The 20,304-nt window shown below is 43.5% G+C and overlaps 1 non-coding gene across 1 annotated transcript; it reads right to left on the bottom strand.

Annotated features, from left to right (window-relative positions):
• Nucleotides 1–19,229: 19,229 nt before the first annotated feature.
• On the bottom strand, nucleotides 19,230–19,433 carry LOC134041474 (U2 spliceosomal RNA). Its single transcript, XR_009933016.1, has one exon. It is a non-coding gene; the product is annotated as a U2 spliceosomal RNA (small nuclear RNA).
• Between the last annotated feature and the right edge of the window lie 871 nt (nucleotides 19,434–20,304).

Here is a 20,304-nt window from a genome sequence, read left to right as displayed (position 1 = left end):
AGGATGTGTGGGTGCCTCCTCTCTTTGCCTGCTCCCATTAAGGGAAAAGCTGTTTTCTGCCTTCCACATTTATTCTCTTTGCTTTCTTTATTATGACTCAGATCAGTGGCAAAACTTGGCATAGGAATGAGTACAGAGTACTGCTCTGAATTGCAAAGGAATACTTTCCTGTTTCGTGGGTAAGGTAATGCACTGTACATCTCTACTCCTCAGTTTCACCATCTTAAAGCAGGGAATAGCAGTAGTGACCCAAAGAGCCTGTGACATTTAAATGCTTGACAAGTCCTGGGGGACAGAGATGACAGTATGCTGCATGGGTTCCTGTGGCACACCAAGTGAAAACAGGTGGTAAGGTTTTATGTGCAAATCGTGCTCCAGCACTGAGACTATTTCCAGGAATCAAATAGTCAAACACCATACAAAACCCCCTGCCCATAAACCTCTGATTTTATTGACAGAATTAAATGGCTTCATATGTGCTTTTTCCTAGAGAACTGATAACACCCTTAGCACTTAGGAGGAGTTACATGGTGATTTTTCCTTTATTTGAAGAATGGTTGAGTCTAGTTTAATTATCCAGTTTGATTTAATTCATTGTCCAGCTCATTGACTTTCATTTAGTGGTTCTTACAACATGCTCCAAAGCTTGTGGTGCCTGGACTCCTTCGATCATAGATGGAGTCAGGACACTACAGCCACAGGCACAAAGACACCAAATTGGCTCATTGCTTCATTAAATTAGAGCAAAGAGATGGAACTCAAATGGGAACATTTTCTCTAATCCCTGTCAGCTCATTCATTCTGTAGCTGATTCCAGACAGATGATGATAGGCATTGTGCAGTGTATTAGAATGCTTGGTTTACTGACAGAGAAGGCCAACCTAAGCACAACATAAAGGGAAAAAGACATGGGACTGAGTTTTTATTTTTTTTAATAGCATCTTCCTTCTCCTCCTCATAAATAATAATACCAATTAGGTTTTCATTTCACTCTTTGTCTCTCTTTGCTTCTAGGCAACATCTTGAGCTCAATCTGACCCCTTGACCTTCACTCCTGTGGTAAGATTAGACTAGCATTCACTGATGAGGTTGCAGCACCAATGTTCTTTCAAGTAAATAAAAACCCCCTGGCTACATCCATACTAATAGCCAGTGCAGGTCACAGCTGACTTTACAGCTGAATTTTATGCAAGGTCCCTGGAACAGTTTTGAACAGTCCCAAACAGTCCTGTAGTTGCACAGGCCAAGTAGCCTTCCTGGTAATGAGAATGGACATGACCAACCTGTTCTGTAAAGAAACAGAGATTAATGATAAAGGCATAGGGCCTTGCATCTCATCTGGCCATCAGGGCAGGGGATGGACCTTGGCAATGCCCATTTTCGCTGGACAACTGTGGTGCTTAAATGCCTGCCTTAGAAAATGTTCTGCAAAGATGAGCTGCAGAGGTCACAGTTTTTATGTGTTTTTTCAGTTTTCTTGCTTCATTCATATAAAGTGTGCTTAGGAACTTAATCCTAAAGCTGGCAAGAAAAGAGTGAAGAAAAAGCAGAATTGTATTTATGGGGTCACTTTTACTTGACGTTCCCAACTTTCCAAGGACACCTTGCATCTCATGACTTCCCTCTGAGCATGAAGTCATGGATTTTGGCAGCAGGTGATCAATCAGTCACTCCTCTCTGCTTTACAACTGTCCCTAGGTCTTCATTCCAGGAGGAACCACTGCATTCAAAGTGAGACATCATGTCCGTGGTGGATGGTAAAGGCAAGGATGCAGAAAAGATTTTGGCTGAAGTCTACAAATGGCTTCTCAAATACCCTGAAATAGGTTCCTTTGGTGGTATTTCAGTTGCTTTGCCTCCTTTGCCTTGTGAAGAGTTTGTACACAGGGACTGCTACATTTGTGCTTTGTAAGTGTTCTGTTCACATTTTCTATATCCTATTTGGGTCAGACCAGAGATGCGATTTCCAAACTGCAAGTAACCAACTGTGTGAATTTTGATAAATGGATTTGAACCAAAGGACTTACTTGGTGATTCCTGGGATAGCATTTTTGAACAAAGCAGCTTCCTTCAGCTTCTTTCCCCAAGCTGAATTTTGCTTCTGTAAGAGCAACCGTCACCCTCAGCCAGCTCTAACACAACATCAGAGCCCAACATTCAGCTCCCACTGAACAGCAGTGCTCATTGAGCCCGCTAAGTACCAGCAGAAAAAGAGAGGTCCCCAACATCAGACAGATGGGGAGCTGCAGGAGCAAGTGCAGAGGAAGCTGTGAAGATGCTCCAAGTGCTGTAGCCCCCCTGCTCTGGAGACAGGCTGGGAGAGCTGGGGGTGTTCAGCCTGGAGAAGGCTTCAGGGAGACCTCAGAGCCCCTGCCAGTGCCTAAAGGGGCTTCAGGAGAGCTGGAGAAGGACTTTGGACAAGGGCCTGGAGTGACAGGACAAGGGGGAGTGGCTTCCCATTGACAGAAGGCAGAGATAGATGGGATATTGGGAAGAAATTCTTCCCTGTGAGGGTGTTGAGGCCCTGGCTCAGGTTTCCCAGAGAAGCTGTGACACTCCATCCCTGGAAGTGTTCAAGGCCAGGTTGGTGTCTTGGTTTGGAGACAAATTTAGGAGAAAAACACTCTGGAATGAGTGTTTCCTCCAAAGAGAAGGACTACAGTAATCCCTTTTGCCAGTGGTGGAAATGAATACCACTGGGTGAAGGGAAGAGGGGAAAAAAGAAAACTTGCTTCAAGCTAGCAAAACCCAATCCAGGGAAAGCAAGAACACAATGTCCCAGTCTGCTTTGAATAAAATCTGCACAGGAGCCCAAGGCTCCCCACACCCTACCCCATCTTAAAGCTACAACATCCATTTCTCGTCATAAAACAGATGATTAGGGAATAGAGTATCATCATAAAATCACCTTAAGACAGTTGGATGTGGCTTGGAGCAACCAGGTGTAGTGGAAGGTGTCCCTGCCCATGGCAAGGGGTAGAACTGGATGAGCTTTAAGGTTCCTTCCAGTCCAAACCATTCTGGGATTCTATGACACACAAAGGGAATAAGGAAGATGACACAGAACAATGATCAAAAGGGCTCTGAGCCCATTGCTGCAAATTGCATCTTCTCCAAAAGCCTTCTTGTATGAACAAATACTGGCATGGAGGGCAGGGAGGGGAAGTTCAAAAAGTAGTAGCTGCATCTAGATTTAGGATACAACACATTTCCATTTGCTTGCACTGTACGTGTGTTTCATGATGCCAGGAACCACCCATGCCGAGAGTCGGTGATATGTGGACGCACAGTGTGCATGACATTGTCATAAATTAACAGTGATCATTATTGTCACCTCACTGCAGACAAGGGCTGGTGCTGCATAACTGAGGCAAAGGGAAATCGTCCACAGAAATGCAAACTGCATGGCTGAACGTGGTTAAGGAGGAGACAGCAGGAGGGACAAGTGAGGCATTCTCAGAAGAGCTCACAGGATTTTGTTGGGTAGCTGGCTTGGGGTGGATTTGCCTAACCCTGGTGCTACACTGCTTCCCCTTTTATTGTGGGAGACCACTAGGTGACTGCTTTGTGCTGGACTTAAGCAGGTGTAAACTACTCCCACCACATCTCTTACAGAGGAAAAAACTGGGAAATTCCTGTCAATTCCAGTTGAACTTCCAACTGACAGCCTGTAAGATACACAGCTGATAATCAGCTTCAAGTGTGAAGGGTGAGAATAGAAGGCTAAAAGAAGGGCTGCCTGGGGTGCCAAACCAGTGGAAAAGGAAACAGAACCTGATAATCTGGGACTGCCCTCCTCCAGGATGGGATCTGCTGGGCTGTGAGCTCACATCTGCTGTGAGGCAGCAGAAGCCATAAGGACTGGATGTGTGTGTGCTCTAAGGAACAGTGCCAGAACAGGCAGGAGACAACTGTGCCCACGGTCATCTCTGGCTCTTATTTTGTTTTAGAAGGATAAGAGTTCCTTTGGAGATTATTTTGAGTACTGTCAAAATAAGGCAGTAAGCCATGGTGCACATCCCCACCTGGCCTTACTAAAGGAGGTGACTTCACTGCAGTCAATAAAGCTCCTACAGCTTTCCTCAGAGGCGGCTGTGAAGGGTCTTCTCAGCGAACACAAGTCACTACGCACTCCCATATTTGGACTCTGACTTTGGGAGCCATAGGTGGCGCAGTTACCCTGGATGTCAGATCACAGCTAGCTACACACTGGCTAGGTATCTTCCCGAAATACGTGTCCGCTCCCCAGCTGCGTAACTACAACCACATGTTAAGGAGCTGCTGCTTTACACATGGTTTAGCTGCCATCACCTAACCCCTCTTATGTTTAGCCTTCCAGGGGGTCAGTGAGGTACCGTGGGAGAAGAAAGTGCAATCAAGCATGTTGTGCTCTCATGTTAGCAAACCCACCCCTTGCAGGGATCCCTTTCCTCTCCTTTTCTTAAATAGGACTTAAAAAAAAAATAAACTAACGCCAAATGCATTTTATGCTTCCCCCCAGGAAAGCACTACAAGGACATTGTTTTATTAGTGAGGCAAACTAACAGATACAGACCGAGTGGCAGAAGATGGTGGTGGTGGCTGCCCTGCCTCTGCATGCCCCATCTCCACTAGTGGGAATAAAAGTTTGGGGAGCTGTCTGCTGTTTGTGGGTAATGTTCTTTGTTCTCTGTCTTTGTGTCCCTTTCAGGCTTGCAAAGGTATGGTAGGTCCAGGGCCCTGGCTGATTTCCAGGGAGGGGGAATGCACTGAATATCCTCAGGTTCCCCCTTGGTTTGAACTGGAGCTGTTGTTTTTTTTTTTGCTTCTTCTCCCCAGTGAATGCAACACTTTGCTGTGTTCTCACAGATTGCCCCAGAGAGGGTGCATTCCAGTGGAAAATCTGCATCTGCTCATGAGCTGGGACACTGCACATGCAGAGAGGACAACTTGAATCCCACATTTCAAATGAGCTCCATCCTGGGATTAAAAAAACTTTGGGATACAAAGAACGTTTCCATCCTGGGATGCTGTATTTGCTCATGCAATGGCTGCAACTCCACCCAGCCTAGATTTTGCCTTCCTGTGGTGCAGCTGAGGCAGATGGATCCTCTCCTGCTCCCGGCAGTCACCATGGCTATTGTGCAGCTTTACATGCCCAGGTGCCATGTGGTGCCACCCAAGCACCATGTGGGAAACACAGCCTGCCAGGAAGTTGTGGTATGCTCTCCCTAGAGCATCACAGATCTCAGGTGTGATATGACTTGAACTCACCCTCCTGCCTCACAGGCATGTTTTGCTTTGTCTATAAATGCCCTTCCAGTACTGTCGGACACTGATTCTTATCACCTGAACACTTGAGAGATCAAAACAGCCTTGGAAAGCACTTCCAGACTCTGCTGTGAGTGCCCTGCAGCCTGCCTGCTCTGGCCACATTCCAGCACAGGAGATGAGCTCCACACTCTCCTTTGAAAGCACCACACCACCACCATCTCCTCTCTTGGCCAAAAGTGCAGATCTGCAGAATGTGACAGAGCACTGCTGTCCATAACAACCAGTGGGTGCAGACGCTGCCTTTGGCTCCAGGTGCCCCACACAGAGCAAGGACAAGAGGGGCTTGCCTGGGAATGTCTGTCTCTACTGAAGTGCTTTGCAGTTGCCTTCCAAGCCATATCTCCTCTCAAGCAGCACCAGCTTTTTGGCAAGGGTTAGACCAGAAGGGTTCTTTCACGACACTGCTTTACTTGACAATCATGGCACTGAAGCCACATTCTAAGCCATCAACCTAGCATTCCTCTGGGCACCCCAGAAGTCCAACTAAAGCCATGTGAGGTATAAATCTCCCTTGAGAGGTGCCTTCCTCCACTCATGGGGTGCCCCAAGCTCCTGAAAGAACATGCTTCACGGTGCAGTTAATTGTATTTAACATTTTCTTCACCTTCCAAAATTGCTTCCCACCTTCCCTCAGCAATCCATATGATGCTGGTTCCAGGACCAGTTACCCAAAACCTAGCAGGTCTCCCACTTAGATGGGCTGAGGTGTGGAGTTATGATGCCTCTAGGCCCCTGTTTCGTCTCTGGCCTCGAGACTGCGCGCTGGGATCAAGGATGGAGGCAACTACTACAGCAGGAGCCTGACCACCCTTGACACCTCTGGCTGGGGTGCTCTCACCCTGTCCCCAGCACCCTTGATTCCTGACTCAGGCACCATGTCTGCTTTTGCTATCAGCGCCTGGTTGTGAGATGAGCCCTACAAACCTACACATTCCTCCTTGCTTACACATCACAAGCTTTATTTGTTTTAATCAAAGGGGGCCCTGATAATTATTAACATATTTAATTATTTTTACTCTGAGTCACTCAGCTCAGGCGTGGAGTGATCACAAGGATTGCTTTACTGCACAGACCCAGCCCTGGAGCATTTGCACCACCAAGTAATCACTCTTTGCAGACAGAGTTCCCATTGATGCTGGTCTCACAGCCAGCCTTTCCTCCCAGTTTAAGCTGCTTTTTGCTTTACTCAGAAGTGCCAGCCTTCACAGGAGTAAATTCGGCACATTCAGACAATTTTCAGGGCTAAGACTTTGTATGCTGAGGTTGCTAACTCTGGGACAGCGCAGTCAGGGAATGATGATCATCTGAGCTGTGCTCCAGCCTTGCACCTCAGGAGGGGTGTTAGCCCATCTGCCCTCCTCAGAAACTGCATCACCCTGTCCAGGACCTCTCCTCCCAGTCTCGCCAGTGAGTTGCATGGGCTCCCACCAGCAGTGACAGCAGACTGCAATTAGTGGTCTTTATCTGAAGAAACTCATAACTCTGCACTTCCACATGATTTATGAGATTCCCCAGCCTGGGCTGGCACATGAGTTGCAATCATTCCTAGCCTCAGTGGTTCACGGTGAGGCTACTGGGAATTGTCTGTGTGCTTTACTCCTTTTTTGTCCATCAGGGCTTTGGAGGGTGGTGCTGCCCTTGGGAAATACCCACCATCATTTTGTAAGGTCTGGGCACTTTGGGTGGAGACCAAACCCATGTTTCTGGGGTGCCTTCACTCTGGGGTGCATCTACACCATCCTGAGTGAGTTTGGTTCCTGCTGACCTGGGATTTTCTCCCTAAAATACAACAGGGCACTGTGATCATGGATTTGTATTTGGACAATGCTCTTGGGCACGTGGTGTGATTCTTTAGGATGGTGCTATTCAGGGCTGGGAGTTGGACTTGATGATTCTTGTCACTCCCTTCCAACACAGTTTATTCTGTCATCTGGGATTCTGTGATCCCACAGGACTGCCTTGGTCCTCAGCAAGCATTCAGGAGAATTAGCGTGGCTTGTGAACAATAATTACAGTAATTCACTGTCCCACCAGTGATGTGAGATTGCATTAGCCAAATATGTAGGTACAAGGAAATTGTGGAGGGTCTCAAGGATGCACAGAGGAGGCCTTGGCAGGGCTGGAAATTGAGCAAAAAACTGCAGACTCATACAGAGGATGCTGGCTCTTGCTGAAATACGTATTTAAGAATAAGTTTTTGGTTAAATATGCACATAAATATTTATAGAGAAAAGGAGAGGTGGAAAGAAATAAGTTTCACAAACCAAAACTTTAACAATTTTAAATAAACTAAGTTTTTAATGAAAACCAGAAACTGATGGTACTTCAAAAGTCTATAAGATAAGGGTCAGTCTCTGCTTTCCCTTGAGGAAAGATTGGAAAATAGTGATCAGGCTGTTCCTATTAGGGGTTGGACTCTTGCTCAGAAAGCTCCTTTCTCCTTTTTTTTTTTTTTAAATCTGCATTTTTGTTAGCTCTAGTGATAGCAGCACTTCTTTTGTCTTAGCAGATTTTACTGCAGACTCCAGGAAACAGAACTGGTGTCCTGGCATGTAAAGACTTGTCTCTATCAGTCTGTTTCTAATCTTGATCAGGAATTTGCGTGGGCAGCAATCACCCCAAAGCCCTTGTATTTTTGGTGCTGTCTCACTGCTCTAAAATTTTTGTGTGTGTCTTGAAGCAGTCCCCAAAAGCCACATGGCCACAAGCTGATTATGAGACCCAGTAAGCATGAGGTGCAGGGGAGGGGACAGAAAGTGTGCTTGGAGCTGATTTTAGCTCCTGCACCCTAAGTACAACCTGGCCTCTGGAATGGCCATGTAGCACTTCTTGCCAAGCACCATTCCAGCCTCACCTCTGCTTTCCTGGGATAGACACAGTAGAGAAAAAGCAAATGCTTAAGTGTAGGGTGAATTCCCAAGCTGGGCTCCATCTTTATCCAGTTCAGGGAAGAGTTTGGCTTGTGAACCTCATGGGACTCCTCTTGTTCTGAGATGCTTCAAGATGAAGGAAGTGATGAATGGGAGAGCAGTGCCCAGCTCTACTTGTGGATGCTGCCATCAAGGAAGGAGGGACTTGCCTGAAGTGGCAGATGACAATAGCTGGAAAGTGTGATGGGAGGCTGGAGAGATGCATGGGATGAAACACCCAGCATCCCAAAAGTACAGGAGGTGGGAAGAAGCATCATCTGTTTTCTTCAGTTGCAGTAGGTGAACATCCTCTCAGGACATGTCAGGATCTCAAAATCTCTTTAGTACTTGAGCCTGGGTTATTTTAATCCAGATGGGCTTCCTGAGCTAATTCCCATTTTGCATGAGTGACTGCTCTGGCAAAATGAAATGAAAGACCATGAGTGGTGGCTGTCTCAATGCTGCTGCTGAGACCTGTAGCAACACTGCATCCTCTACCCACCACTGTTCCCCATCCCCTCAGCAAACAACCAGACAAAGCTCCTTTATTGTACAGCTAGAGCAGGGAGGGGAAAATAATCAGAGCAATTAAAACTGAGACTATATTAAGAAAACCACAAAAATCAGTGCCTGCAATCCCAGCAGTGCTAAACCTATCTGCTGACTTCCCTTCTGAAAGCAGTTTTGAGCTAACCTGGGTGGGAAAACGACTGTAGTTGTAACCACCTAGTCACAAAAACACAAAATGAAGTATTTGTCTGAGCATTTGCTCGCAGAGCTTGGCACTCAATTCATTCCCTTCTACAAAATAACAAAGCCAAGATGCTGCAGGTAAAAGTCAGGCCAAAAAGTCTGGGAGTTTTACCTCCTACAATTAAGTTTTGGCACAGTAGCTACTTCACACACAATTAATTATTTCAGCACCAGATTATACTTGTGGGCTCCAATAGATGTGATAATAGGAACCAATTAAATTAATTTATATTTACTTTGTAAGCATATTTTCCTGTGGTAAATCTTTGCTTTAATTTGACAGATTGGACTCCAGCATTTTGTTTTCATTAAGAGATACAACCCTAAAACCAGAGGATGAAATCCAGACCTGTAAAGCGAAGAAATCCCTCCCTTTCATGTTCAAAACCATGTATGACCTGCAGTTAAAAAAAACCAAAAACCCAAAAAAACAACCAAACCCAAAAAACCCAGAATGTATGCACATGCCCGGACTAATAAAAGCATACCATGAAATATGTGGTAAAGTGCCAGCATGTCTTGCTGGAAGTATATGAGCATGAACTGGGTCAGAGCTGGTTGACATAATGTTCATGCCAGGGCTTGAAACTGAGATAGATTTTGGTGTCACAGTGGGCTCACAAAACAGCTTGCATGGGAGAGAGCCATGGTTTAATGTCATCTGCTCTCAGGGAACTGGCTTGCTAAGTGCAGCTGCTTAAAATGGGATGGTCCTATTTTATGCCACTATATTTTGGCATAAATCATAAATGGTTAAATACTTTTGTGTTCCAGTAGCACAGTCTACAGCTGCTTTTTTCACGCGGTTTGGATGTTTCTACAGCACATATATCTAGGAACAGCTGAAGGCCTTTGTGTCTTTTGTGGACTCCGTACACAGTGACTCAGAAGTGAAAAGTTTATAAACCATTACCTAATCCACATCTCAGGGATCAACCTTAACAAAGTAGAGCACCAGTCAACTAAAACGACTGACCTGCCATAGACAGAGAAACCATGAAACCTGTGCCCCAGCTTGGGATGCTGTAGGTTTTCATACCTGTTAGCCTTCCCTATTTCACTGGCAGCCCTTCCTTCCTTGCCTTGTCCCATCCCGTCCCTTCTCCAAGCAGCTCAACCATCCTCTTCTGAAGCCGAGAGCAAGAGAGAACTAGCAGCTGCCCCAGTGCCCCCCCCCCCTTTTCTTTTTTTTTCCTCAGCCCAATTCTTGTGGTATCTCTGCCCCTCCAAGAGAAACCCTCAGTTGAGAGAGGTGCAGCCAGATGCCCTCCTCCCCTGAGCTTGGCAACTCCTTTTATCTCTCTTAAGTAATCAATCCTTACTGTGTCTTAACAACAAAAAATGGAAAATTACCTAAGAGAAAATAAAAACATAAGGAAAAATCCTAAACTCCCAACAACAATAAATGCAGCAAAGCTAGGGATGCCCAAGAAGATAGTGTGGCTCTGTGACTGAGGGATCAGGAGAGAAATTTATTTACACTGATAATGGTGGCCTGGACATGTGCAAGATGGAAGCAAATTCCTGTTTTCATTGACTCTCACTTTTATTTCATGAGGAGGAGCTGGCAGGAATGGGGGAACACAATGGGGAAAACTTGCCTCTTTCTTTCCCTGAGGGGTGAAAGGAAGCTTGCTAAAGTTGCCAAAGATGATTTACAGACACTTTAATCCCTTCAGAAAGGCACTGAGTTTCTTTTGGGCTCTGAAAATCTGCTATTTCCAATGTTGCTGTTTTCTCAGCCTAGCATAGTGTGTGGATTTTATAGCCATAGAATTGCTACTCAATTTTCACCCTCTGGATAGTGATTTATGGATTCTATAATAATGATTGAATGGTCTTCCTCTCCTTGTTAGTGCTGTTTTACACACTTCACATAGATCAGTGCCATAGCACTTGGAAGAGTTTGTTGGCCAAAGTCCCAAAAAATCCAAATTTCTCTTCATTTTGGATCAGCGGTGCTTTAAGTCAGGGAGATGTGTGGCAATCTCATCTCAGGAGACCCACAAACAGAAAGTGGAGAAGGAGTAAAAAAAAAAAAAAAAAAAAAAAAGGGATCTGCAGGACAGCAGCAGGACGCTTCTGTGTTATATCCTAGTGAGACAATAACACCAGGCTGTCACAAAGTGCTGGGTAGGTCCCTGTTTTCTTTGCCCATGCAAAAGTATGTTGCTCACTCAACAGAATGCTCGGGAAGATAGAGATAAAATCATACAATCATAGACTATCCTCAGCTGGAAGGAACCCACAAGGATTGTTGAGTCCACCTCCTGGGCCTGAACAAGACACCCCAAGAACCACAACACATGTATTTATCAGGTTAGCAACCTTGTTTGCTCCCTCCAGTGCTGCAGAAATTCTCCCAAACCAAGGAGACAAAACCACTGTGTTAAGCAAAGGACATACTGCATCTTTGCAGTCTAGACTTCCCTAGACCTATTTGAACTGATTTCCCTTTCTGACTAATCATTTTCCCCTTTAGGGCTCAGCTTGCTTTCTGCTGGTGACTGTGATGCAGAAGCTCCTGGGAACAGTCTCTCTGGCATTAGCTGGGATATTCCCACAGGCTGGGCTGCAGGTGGGGTCACATGCTGAAAGCCAGAGCTGGGCCCTGAGCAAAAGGTGCTCATACTGATCTGTGTATCCCATGATCCATCTGCTGGTGCTCTCTGATGGAGGAAGGTTTTGTGGGTGGTCAGTGTCCTGAATCTAGGGGAAGGCTCTGATATATGGTTCCTCATCCACAATGAGACATTTTGCTGCTTTACCACCACACCCCATGAGCCATTGTTATACTTGGCTTATTCTTCCACCAGATGTAGGTTTCCTGTTTTAAAGCAGATATTAAAAATGAAAACTATGCAAGGAGAGATTTACGGGCTATGTTACCACTGGGCCAGGAAGTGAGGGCCTGAAGAGCTGAACTTAGTCTGCACAAATATTCTAGTTCTATATTTCACCTTCCATGAACTCCATCGGATTGATTGTGCATAACCTCTACTGTCTATTGCAGTTGAATTTGGACATCCTTTAGAGCAAGAGATCCAGCCCAGTCTGTGCCAGAAGAGCTCCAAAAGTGAAACTATATGAGCCATCATTGGTATGCTCAGCAAGCCATGAGAATATCACATTATCATATCTGTGCCCTCAACCCTTCTCCATCCTGATTGGAAACCTCTTCTGAGCCCTGAATGAGCTTCTTCCTCTGTCTCCCTTTGAAAACTTGTTTCTGGCTTTATAATTTTAGGAGAGGAGATGATCTTATATAAAAAAACCCCAACATTTTCACACTGTCCAATGTCCCTACCAGACAGAGAAATTAAACTCCTGGGTTGTTTCAATTATTTTCTCTTCACCCCTCACCCTTTTCCTTCATGTCCATTGACTGCATCAATAAAAGTCTACTTTGTAAGTTGTCCCAGATATTATTATGTCAGGCTATTTTGAAAGGCCCTTCAAAAAAAGTGAAAAGTCACAAAAAGTTCCAAAAGTTCAGAAATAAACAAATCTCATGGTAGATTTCCACCTGCTTCACTTACCAAGGGAAGAGCAAGAGGAGGCTCAGAAGGGGTGGAAGTTCATCCTTGGGAGAAAAGAGCCAGAGGCAACAGAGCCTTGTAGTCTATCAGAAGTCCAAGACTGGAACCCAAAAGCAGACACATTTCATTTCAAAAAGAGCTTTAACAGTGGGAATGATTAGGTGCTGAAAATAAAAATACCAATGAAAGTAGTAGTGTTTCTCTTCAGATAGTTTCAAATTGTGAACAGATGCCTGTTGGAACACAGGTTTCAGCCAAACACAAGTTACTACTTTCCTTATTGGAGCATGCAATTTTATGGTCCATATTATATGGAGCTCAGACTAGATGATCTTATGGCCCACTATGACTTTAAAATCTAAGAAAAAGGTAGTTCTGGATCAAAAGGAGCCAGGTTTCCTCTGGATTTGTATTTTGAGGCTAACTCTGCTGCCTAAGAAGACACAAAATCTGATTGAAGGCTTTCTCATTTTATGCTGTGCTTTTAAAATAGCAGACTCTATTTCCAATTTGTATTTGTCTGGTTTCCAATGTGGTTATGGATCTGCCTCTCTGCTTGACTGGTGAGAAAGCCTTGCTCTCAGGAGGACACCAAACAAAGCCTTTTTGGCCTCTAATCTCCCACAGGAGTGGTTGAGCTTGGCCAAGAGAGTCAAATGCTGTTAGAGTGGGAATGGACAGACATGAGCACACACATTCTCACAGTCTGACAGAGAGAAGGTTGCAGTAGCTTCATTTCTCCAGACTAAAAATAGAGAATGATAAAAGTTAACATTAAAGGAAAATTTTCCTCTTTAGATGGAGACTGATGTGCTTGAACATTCTTTGTCAAAGCAGTTGCCTCTGATAGCAATCAGACGACCCTGAAGATCTTGTCTGCTAGGCTTATATACTAAATATTTGTGTTAACCTGACTTTATTTATTCTTTACTTTGTATGATGTGAGAGCCAATCAGTGCAGAAATCTGGTCCCTACTCAGTTTTCGTGAGAGGTTGGCAGCTCACCCTCTTTAAGTAAAAACTAAAGTGAAATTCATTGTCTACATCATCTAACCTGGTTAGGATTCAATTAAGAGCATTTCTGGGATGTATTTTAGGAGTTAGTGTCTGTCAAGATTTTAGCTTGCATTAAACCTTTCCTGTCTCCATGTCATGCTGTGTGGAAAAGCTTCACTCTTTGAAGGAGTCTATCTCCCCTCTCTTTTGCCTCACACTCTCCCCAGACACGAGGGTGAGTTGGTTTTTGGTAGGTAGCAATAACAATTTGTCAGGATGCCAAGTTCAAAGCTTCTAACCTGCTGCCAGTGTGAAGCCCAAAAGTTAGGTCAGGACTAATCTCAGACTTCTGACCTTCCAGTCACATCCAACATTACTAGATCAGAGAACAGAAGTGGAAGAGCTTATTTTGAAAGGTTTTAGATTTCAGGTGAGGTCAACAAAAGATTTGCCCAGATGGAAGAAATCAAGAGGATAATATGGCACATATTAGGGGAGATGAAAGGCTTTGTGTAAAACAATCTCCTCCTTAGCCTAGAAAGGAAAGTCTAACTAACAGGGTAACCTTCCAGTAATGGCAAGCAAGCCCAAACCGTCAGAAAATGTAGCAGAAACCAGGCCCTGTCCTGGAAAAAGCAATGAAAGCTTAAAAATTCAGAGTGACACTGCTGGGATTTATAAAAGCTTCCAAACAGAGTACACTCCAGTCTCTTAAGATGGTGGGATTTACGTGTCTTGGTACTTTCGATAATTCCATGAGGCATCTTTTTTGCATTTTAAGCAGTGTGTATATCTTATTAACCCCATTCTGGGAGCTTGTTCTGGCACATTTTGAAAAACTTTGAAAAATAAAGGTCATGTGGAAATTAAAAATATTTGGGCACTTGACCCAGAAGAACCACACAGAAAGACATTTATGCAGCATCCGGCTCACTTCCAGCTCAGTAGACATCAACCGACCTGGTATCTCTACACCATTTGGCAGATATGTGTTCCCAGCTATACTGGGACCCCATAATGGGCTTGGGAATTAACTCCAGATTTCCTGACTGCCAACTCTGAGCTGTTGATTAAATGGAAAAAGCATCAAAAATTAGATTTCCATTTCTGAAACCACCTTTGGGAAAATGACAGGATTTTTGGTGAAGTTAATTTTTCTTTAGAGGAATTCTTTAGAGGAATTTTCTTTCTTCTTGCTGGGGATACACCACTTGGACTGGCAGTGGTATGTGTTAGCATTCAAGGCTGTATTTCATCTGCCTACAAGGCTGCATCAGTAGAAGTCTGTGTCCTAGACTAAAATGATAAATTACACAGAAAATAAGTCAACGCTGCCTTTTAAAGAATAATACAGAATTTTTGCTAATCTGAGGTGACAGATACATGAGCACTGATGGACACACGGATTTCATGGGCACTTGGAAGGAAATTCAGCCCCAAACAATATTTGTTGTTCTATCAAATGCACTCTGAAAGGTCTTGTACAAGAGACCTCATTTTCCATTCCTTGGACACTTTTGTTAGTGTTTTGGATAAAGACAAGTAACAGGAGATGATGTTGTCAGGCTCTGTGCACAGGATTTTATCAGGGGTTAGCTGGGCTATTTTCAGCTCAGAGTGGATAATTGCACTATATGGGATTACCATATATGTGTTATATTTATTAGTATAAACATAAATGTTGTTACAGGCATAAATCAAATTAAAATTTAGGCTTTTCCTTGTAAGTTCAAATATGTATCTGTCTAAACCTCTCTCTTATATTTGTTAGGAGCTGCTCCTGGAGACAAAGGGTCCTGGCTCTCTCAGAAATGCCTTCTTGATACCCACCTCCAGGGTGAAGGACCCCAAAACCTTGCTTTGGTACCATCAAGTTGTACACCTGCGCCCATAAGGTCCCAGATTCGAGTCAATCAGGCCAGAGTAGCCTTGGCCACCTGTCATGTAACATCTTTTCACAGACTGCAGAGACTGTCAAATGACAGGGACTCAGTGATGATCTTGGGCTCTGGCTCCTCTGTTAGTTGTGAGAGTCCCTGTACCTGCTTGGTTTTATACTTCCTCTGCACAGGGGTGACTGCTTCTGGCTGTGGCTGCCCTTGTGGTTTAGCTGGAACCTGGATGGATGTAATATCTGTGGGTTCTATGGTACTGCTGTGCAGTGTCTACAGCCTCTGTAGCAGGTTTCTGGGCAGCATTCCTAGTCTCTGGGGCAGATTTTGAAACAAACTCATCCTGTCTTTTAAGTGTTGAATGGACTGTATTGAATAAACTTAGCAAAAACATCAGCAAGGGTGTGGTATCTTTAGCATTTAGAGGGAATTGAAACCCTTCAAAAGTTGTCAGGGTAGGCCTGAATAAGTGTTGGCAGAAAACACCCCTCTGCATTCCTGCCCCACAACAAGTGAGCCATCATTAGTGAAACCCCAGTTTAGGCTGTGGTAGTTAGATAGCCACCTGCACACACTGAAAGAGACGTTTACAAACACTGAATTCCTCACCCAATCTACTCATTCTAGAAACTTAGTAACAGTCACAGTGGCCTTAGTTGTAGCATAGATAATGGCCTACAAATGGAAAAAAACACAACCATGATCATATGCCAACTGCAGACATCTCCCAGATCATCCCATCCCTGTGAAATCCGATTTGAGCACCTTTTCCCCTGACTTCTGGTGGAGCAGCCTCCTGACAGGAGAAGGGTGTGATACCTCTTGTGTGAAAATTACCATCCACCAGCAAGGAGTATCACAAGTGGTTTGTGTACAGCTCCTGCGTTAATCGAGGCATTCTCCTGGATAGATGAGCTCACATAGATAGATAGATATAACAGATAGATGGATAGATAGATAGATAGACAGACAGACAGACAGATAGAATGTTAATAATCTCCTGGATAGATGAGCTCACCATGTCTCAGACAGATGACCAATGAGCACGACAAACAGCATATTTTCAATTGCAATCTGAAGAACCTTCAATCCGCTGTAGAAATAAGACTATAAATTATAGTGGAAACGAGTCTTAGCAGGAAATATGCTGTGTCCAAAAATGACAGCAATATCGCATGAAAACAAAGCAGTTGATAGGAAGGGGAGTACTAGTTGAGATGTGGATTTTCAACTCCTGTTCTACTCACCAGATTTAAGTTGGAATATAGACAGAGTGAGGAATGGTTTACCATTGGGAGCAGCTTGAAGTCCTGAATCCTCAGGGCACAAATGGACATTCCATCAAGACATTCCATTGGTCTCTGGGCTGATCAGAGAAAGCATCTTGCCAAAGAAATGAACACAAATCTTTGGGGACAATTCATTCTTTATATAACCCAAAGGTGTATATTTTTTCCTTTTTTTTTTTTTTCCCTGCCTTACAACCTGTTAGGTTTCTCTGCATTTCATTCCGAATGCATTTGCTGTAGCCTATTTTCTCTGGTTGGTCTTAGAGTTTCTCCCAGCTGTGGCACACAGTCATCTATCTTACAGATGTGGCATTAGCTACAAAAAAGGCATATAGTTAGTTGCAGATTCTAGTATGTTACCTAAATCCATTTATTGGGAAGAAATTATGTCCTTTACATACATGGAGTGCATGTATGGACATAGACATGTGTACATGGACAGTTTCATCTCTGTTACATTCAAATTCACATCACTATCATATAACAGTGAGTGGTCTTTAGTCTCTCCCTGTTGCCAAGTTTTTTTTTCTTTTTTTGCCAAAATACTGTCTGCCTTTGAAATGGCCATCATGACATATTCATGAGATAGATGAGAGAAAAGTCCTATTACAATTAGTACAAGGACATACTCTAATGAAAATCCTTGCCCAGAGGAAAAGCAGTGTATGATATTCCCACAAAACTATGACTGAAATCTTCACCTGTCCTTCTTCTTTCCCCAGTTCTTTGATCATTGAAGCCATTACAATAATAGTATTTTATTTGTAATTTTTATTCATATTTGCTCAGATGAAGAGATAAAATTTCTTCCATAACTAATGTGTATTTATGGATTGCTTTTTCTCAGAAAATAATTTGAACTCTTTTTAGAAAGGCAAGCAGAAAGGGATTTAGGTTTCTGCATTGAGAAAAGAAATGTGAGGTACCATGTTATTATGAATTAGCTTAATTTGATTAAAGCAGAACAGCTTTTAAGAGTGGAAATTAGGATCTGGCATATTTTTTCTTCCTCAGATGTAATGTAAGATAGAAATGAAAAATATTTTAAAAGATCTGATATGATACAACAGAGGTGCTGGAAAAATTATTCTTTAGTCATGCTGTTTATTATTACACATGGCTTTAATATCACAGGAAAAAAACCCTCCTACTTATTTAACTAATTTTTCAAGTTCCAGAAAATGAACCATAACTGCTATTACCCAACTAGTTTCTCTTCATGGAGAACCTTGAGCATGTCAATCAATTTCTTTCAAGCACCAACTTTGAAATCTGCAAAAACATGTTTCTCAGAGCAAAGAGATGGACTTCAGAAAGATCAACTCCACAGCTCTGAAAATATTATTTTGGGAATTTTATTTTTTTTTTTAAATCCTGGACAATGTTTAAAATTAAAGTGCTTTGAACAGTATTATTAACAAGATCACTACGGAGATACCAGAGTGGGAAGGACTGGGAGGACTGTATGCAATACTCTGTTGTGTTAGTGTCTGCCTAACTCCAGTGATGACTCAATTTATAGAGGCAGAATCACTCATCCCATAGCAATATGTTTGGCACAAGAACAAGGAATTCACGCTTCTGTAACCAAATGCACTAGCAAGGAGCAGAGATGTTGGGAAGGCTCATCTGAGTGATTTTTGCTTGGCTACACTTTGGCACCCATCTCCAGCTCCTGCTGAGCCTGTATTAAATGGAGCGAAAAATCAAACTGTTTCATACTGATTTCAAAGGAGGTGAGTTTTCACAGCTCCCTGGTCATTTCTAAGAAGCTGTGTTTGCAGCAAGTCCCTTCTGGGTCTGGCACAGCTGCTGTTAGCTCTTCTATCAAAAACTAGTAGCCTATGACTGATGATGAATAAAATTAAATATTACTCTTTTTCTTTTTTTCCTTGATTTTCCTTGCTTGATGCAAAGCCCCTTGTAGCCCCCTTTGTTCTTTGCAAGAATGGAGATTAATCATTTTTATAATGAAAGGCAGGCTTGAACGACCTCCCTCTGAGATGAACTAAGGTGACTGTAGAGGGGGCTGCAGGAGTGGTGGGCAAGTGGTCTGGGGTTTTTTTTCCCCTTGCTATTTGCTTTTATATTATAGACATATTTGGGACTGTGCATGGCAAATCTCAGCCAAGCTGAAATCAGTGTTTTCACCTACTGAATATCAAATTTTCTCTGCTGAGGATCATCATTCAGCACTGCCACCAGGCATTTCACGGCACATTAACTAATCTGGAGATGAAGTCAGTACACCTCGTGGTCCTGGCAGCACTGCTGTGCCATGCTTTGGGCCATCTCGTCCTGAATGCAGTCTGACATTTCATGCCAACACACCAGGAACCCAGACCTCCTGCAGTGCTGATGGATAATGCAGGACCTGGTAGAGCCTGTTGTGACCCAGACAACTCCTTGTGGTGCCTCAGAAGTCCTTTTGTCAATGTGGTTTGCAGTTCCTGCCAGCTTTCTTCCTCTTGCAGGGTAAAGGGAAAAATTCACCTTCTTTGACCTTCTGGCCACCTCTCTTTTGGTGCAACTCAAACCTATCAGCTCACCATTCCCAGAGTCACTGCAATTCTGGGGCAATGCATGAAGCAGAGAGAGCAAGCTCCAGGTCCAACTCCTATGCCCCAAATTTTAATATAAAATTATTTAGCCTGTTTAATATAAAATCCTCTTATTAAGGGCATATCAGATATTAAACTTTTAAGATCAGATGCTACACTTGGCCAACACCAGCAGACCAAATCCACCCTTTCTTTTTGCATGGTTCCTTCAAAGAGTGGATAGATGCATATAGATGACCCAGCTGGTGACAATCTTATCATTGTTTTGTTATTTCTTAGCCTGGAGCTCGTGAAAGGAAAAACCACTTCAGTTCTCCTTTTGCTCATCTTTGGGGTTTTTCGTACAATGTCAAGCCCTATCCCTTGCTGGGATGGGTCCAATTCATGGGAGATTTTGGATGCAAATCCAAGCAGCATTTTGACCTTTCTTGCCCCAGACTAAGTTGCTTCCATGACAGCAAGAATGTGAAGGTTTTAGCAGCAGGTAGCAGCTACTGGATGTTTTTCTGTCAACATAAAAAAAAGTACAGAAGGAGCAAAATTACTGCTCTGAAATGGATTACCTCCACTCACATACTGGCTGATTGCATACATCCATATTCTGCAGTTCCAACTCCTTCTCCTCATACAGTTGTATTTCCATTTGGCTTTGTTCCTCAGTGTAAATCAGGCAGAATCTGGCACAGTGATGGTGTCAGGTATCAGCCTGGTGCTTGGTTTCAGCTCAGCTCCTCAAAGTTTACCATAAATAAAGACACAGGAGGCAGCAGGCGGGTGTAATTTCTTCCCCAGACCCTTGGCAGCTACCTGGGATCCTTGTGAGAGGGTCTTCAAATAGTGTTGGAAAAACCCTCCATATAAATACAATAATTTAAATAAGTAACTAGCCTGGGAAATGTCAGAAGACACACAATCAAGATAGCAATGCTCAAAGGTAATCTAAAACACAACTAAAATGCATTAGACTTTCTCTGTTTTGGTTGTTGTTTTGTGCCAGTTTGGGATTGGATGTGAGACTTATTCCATAGGGGAAACCCAGAGTATGACTGAAG

This window comes from Cinclus cinclus, chromosome 2 (assembly GCF_963662255.1).
Source record: "Cinclus cinclus chromosome 2, bCinCin1.1, whole genome shotgun sequence".
Taxonomy (NCBI): Eukaryota; Metazoa; Chordata; class Aves; order Passeriformes; family Cinclidae; genus Cinclus; species Cinclus cinclus.
The sequence above is the reverse complement of the archived record's forward strand: the minus strand, read 5'-3'. Positions and strand labels throughout refer to the sequence as shown.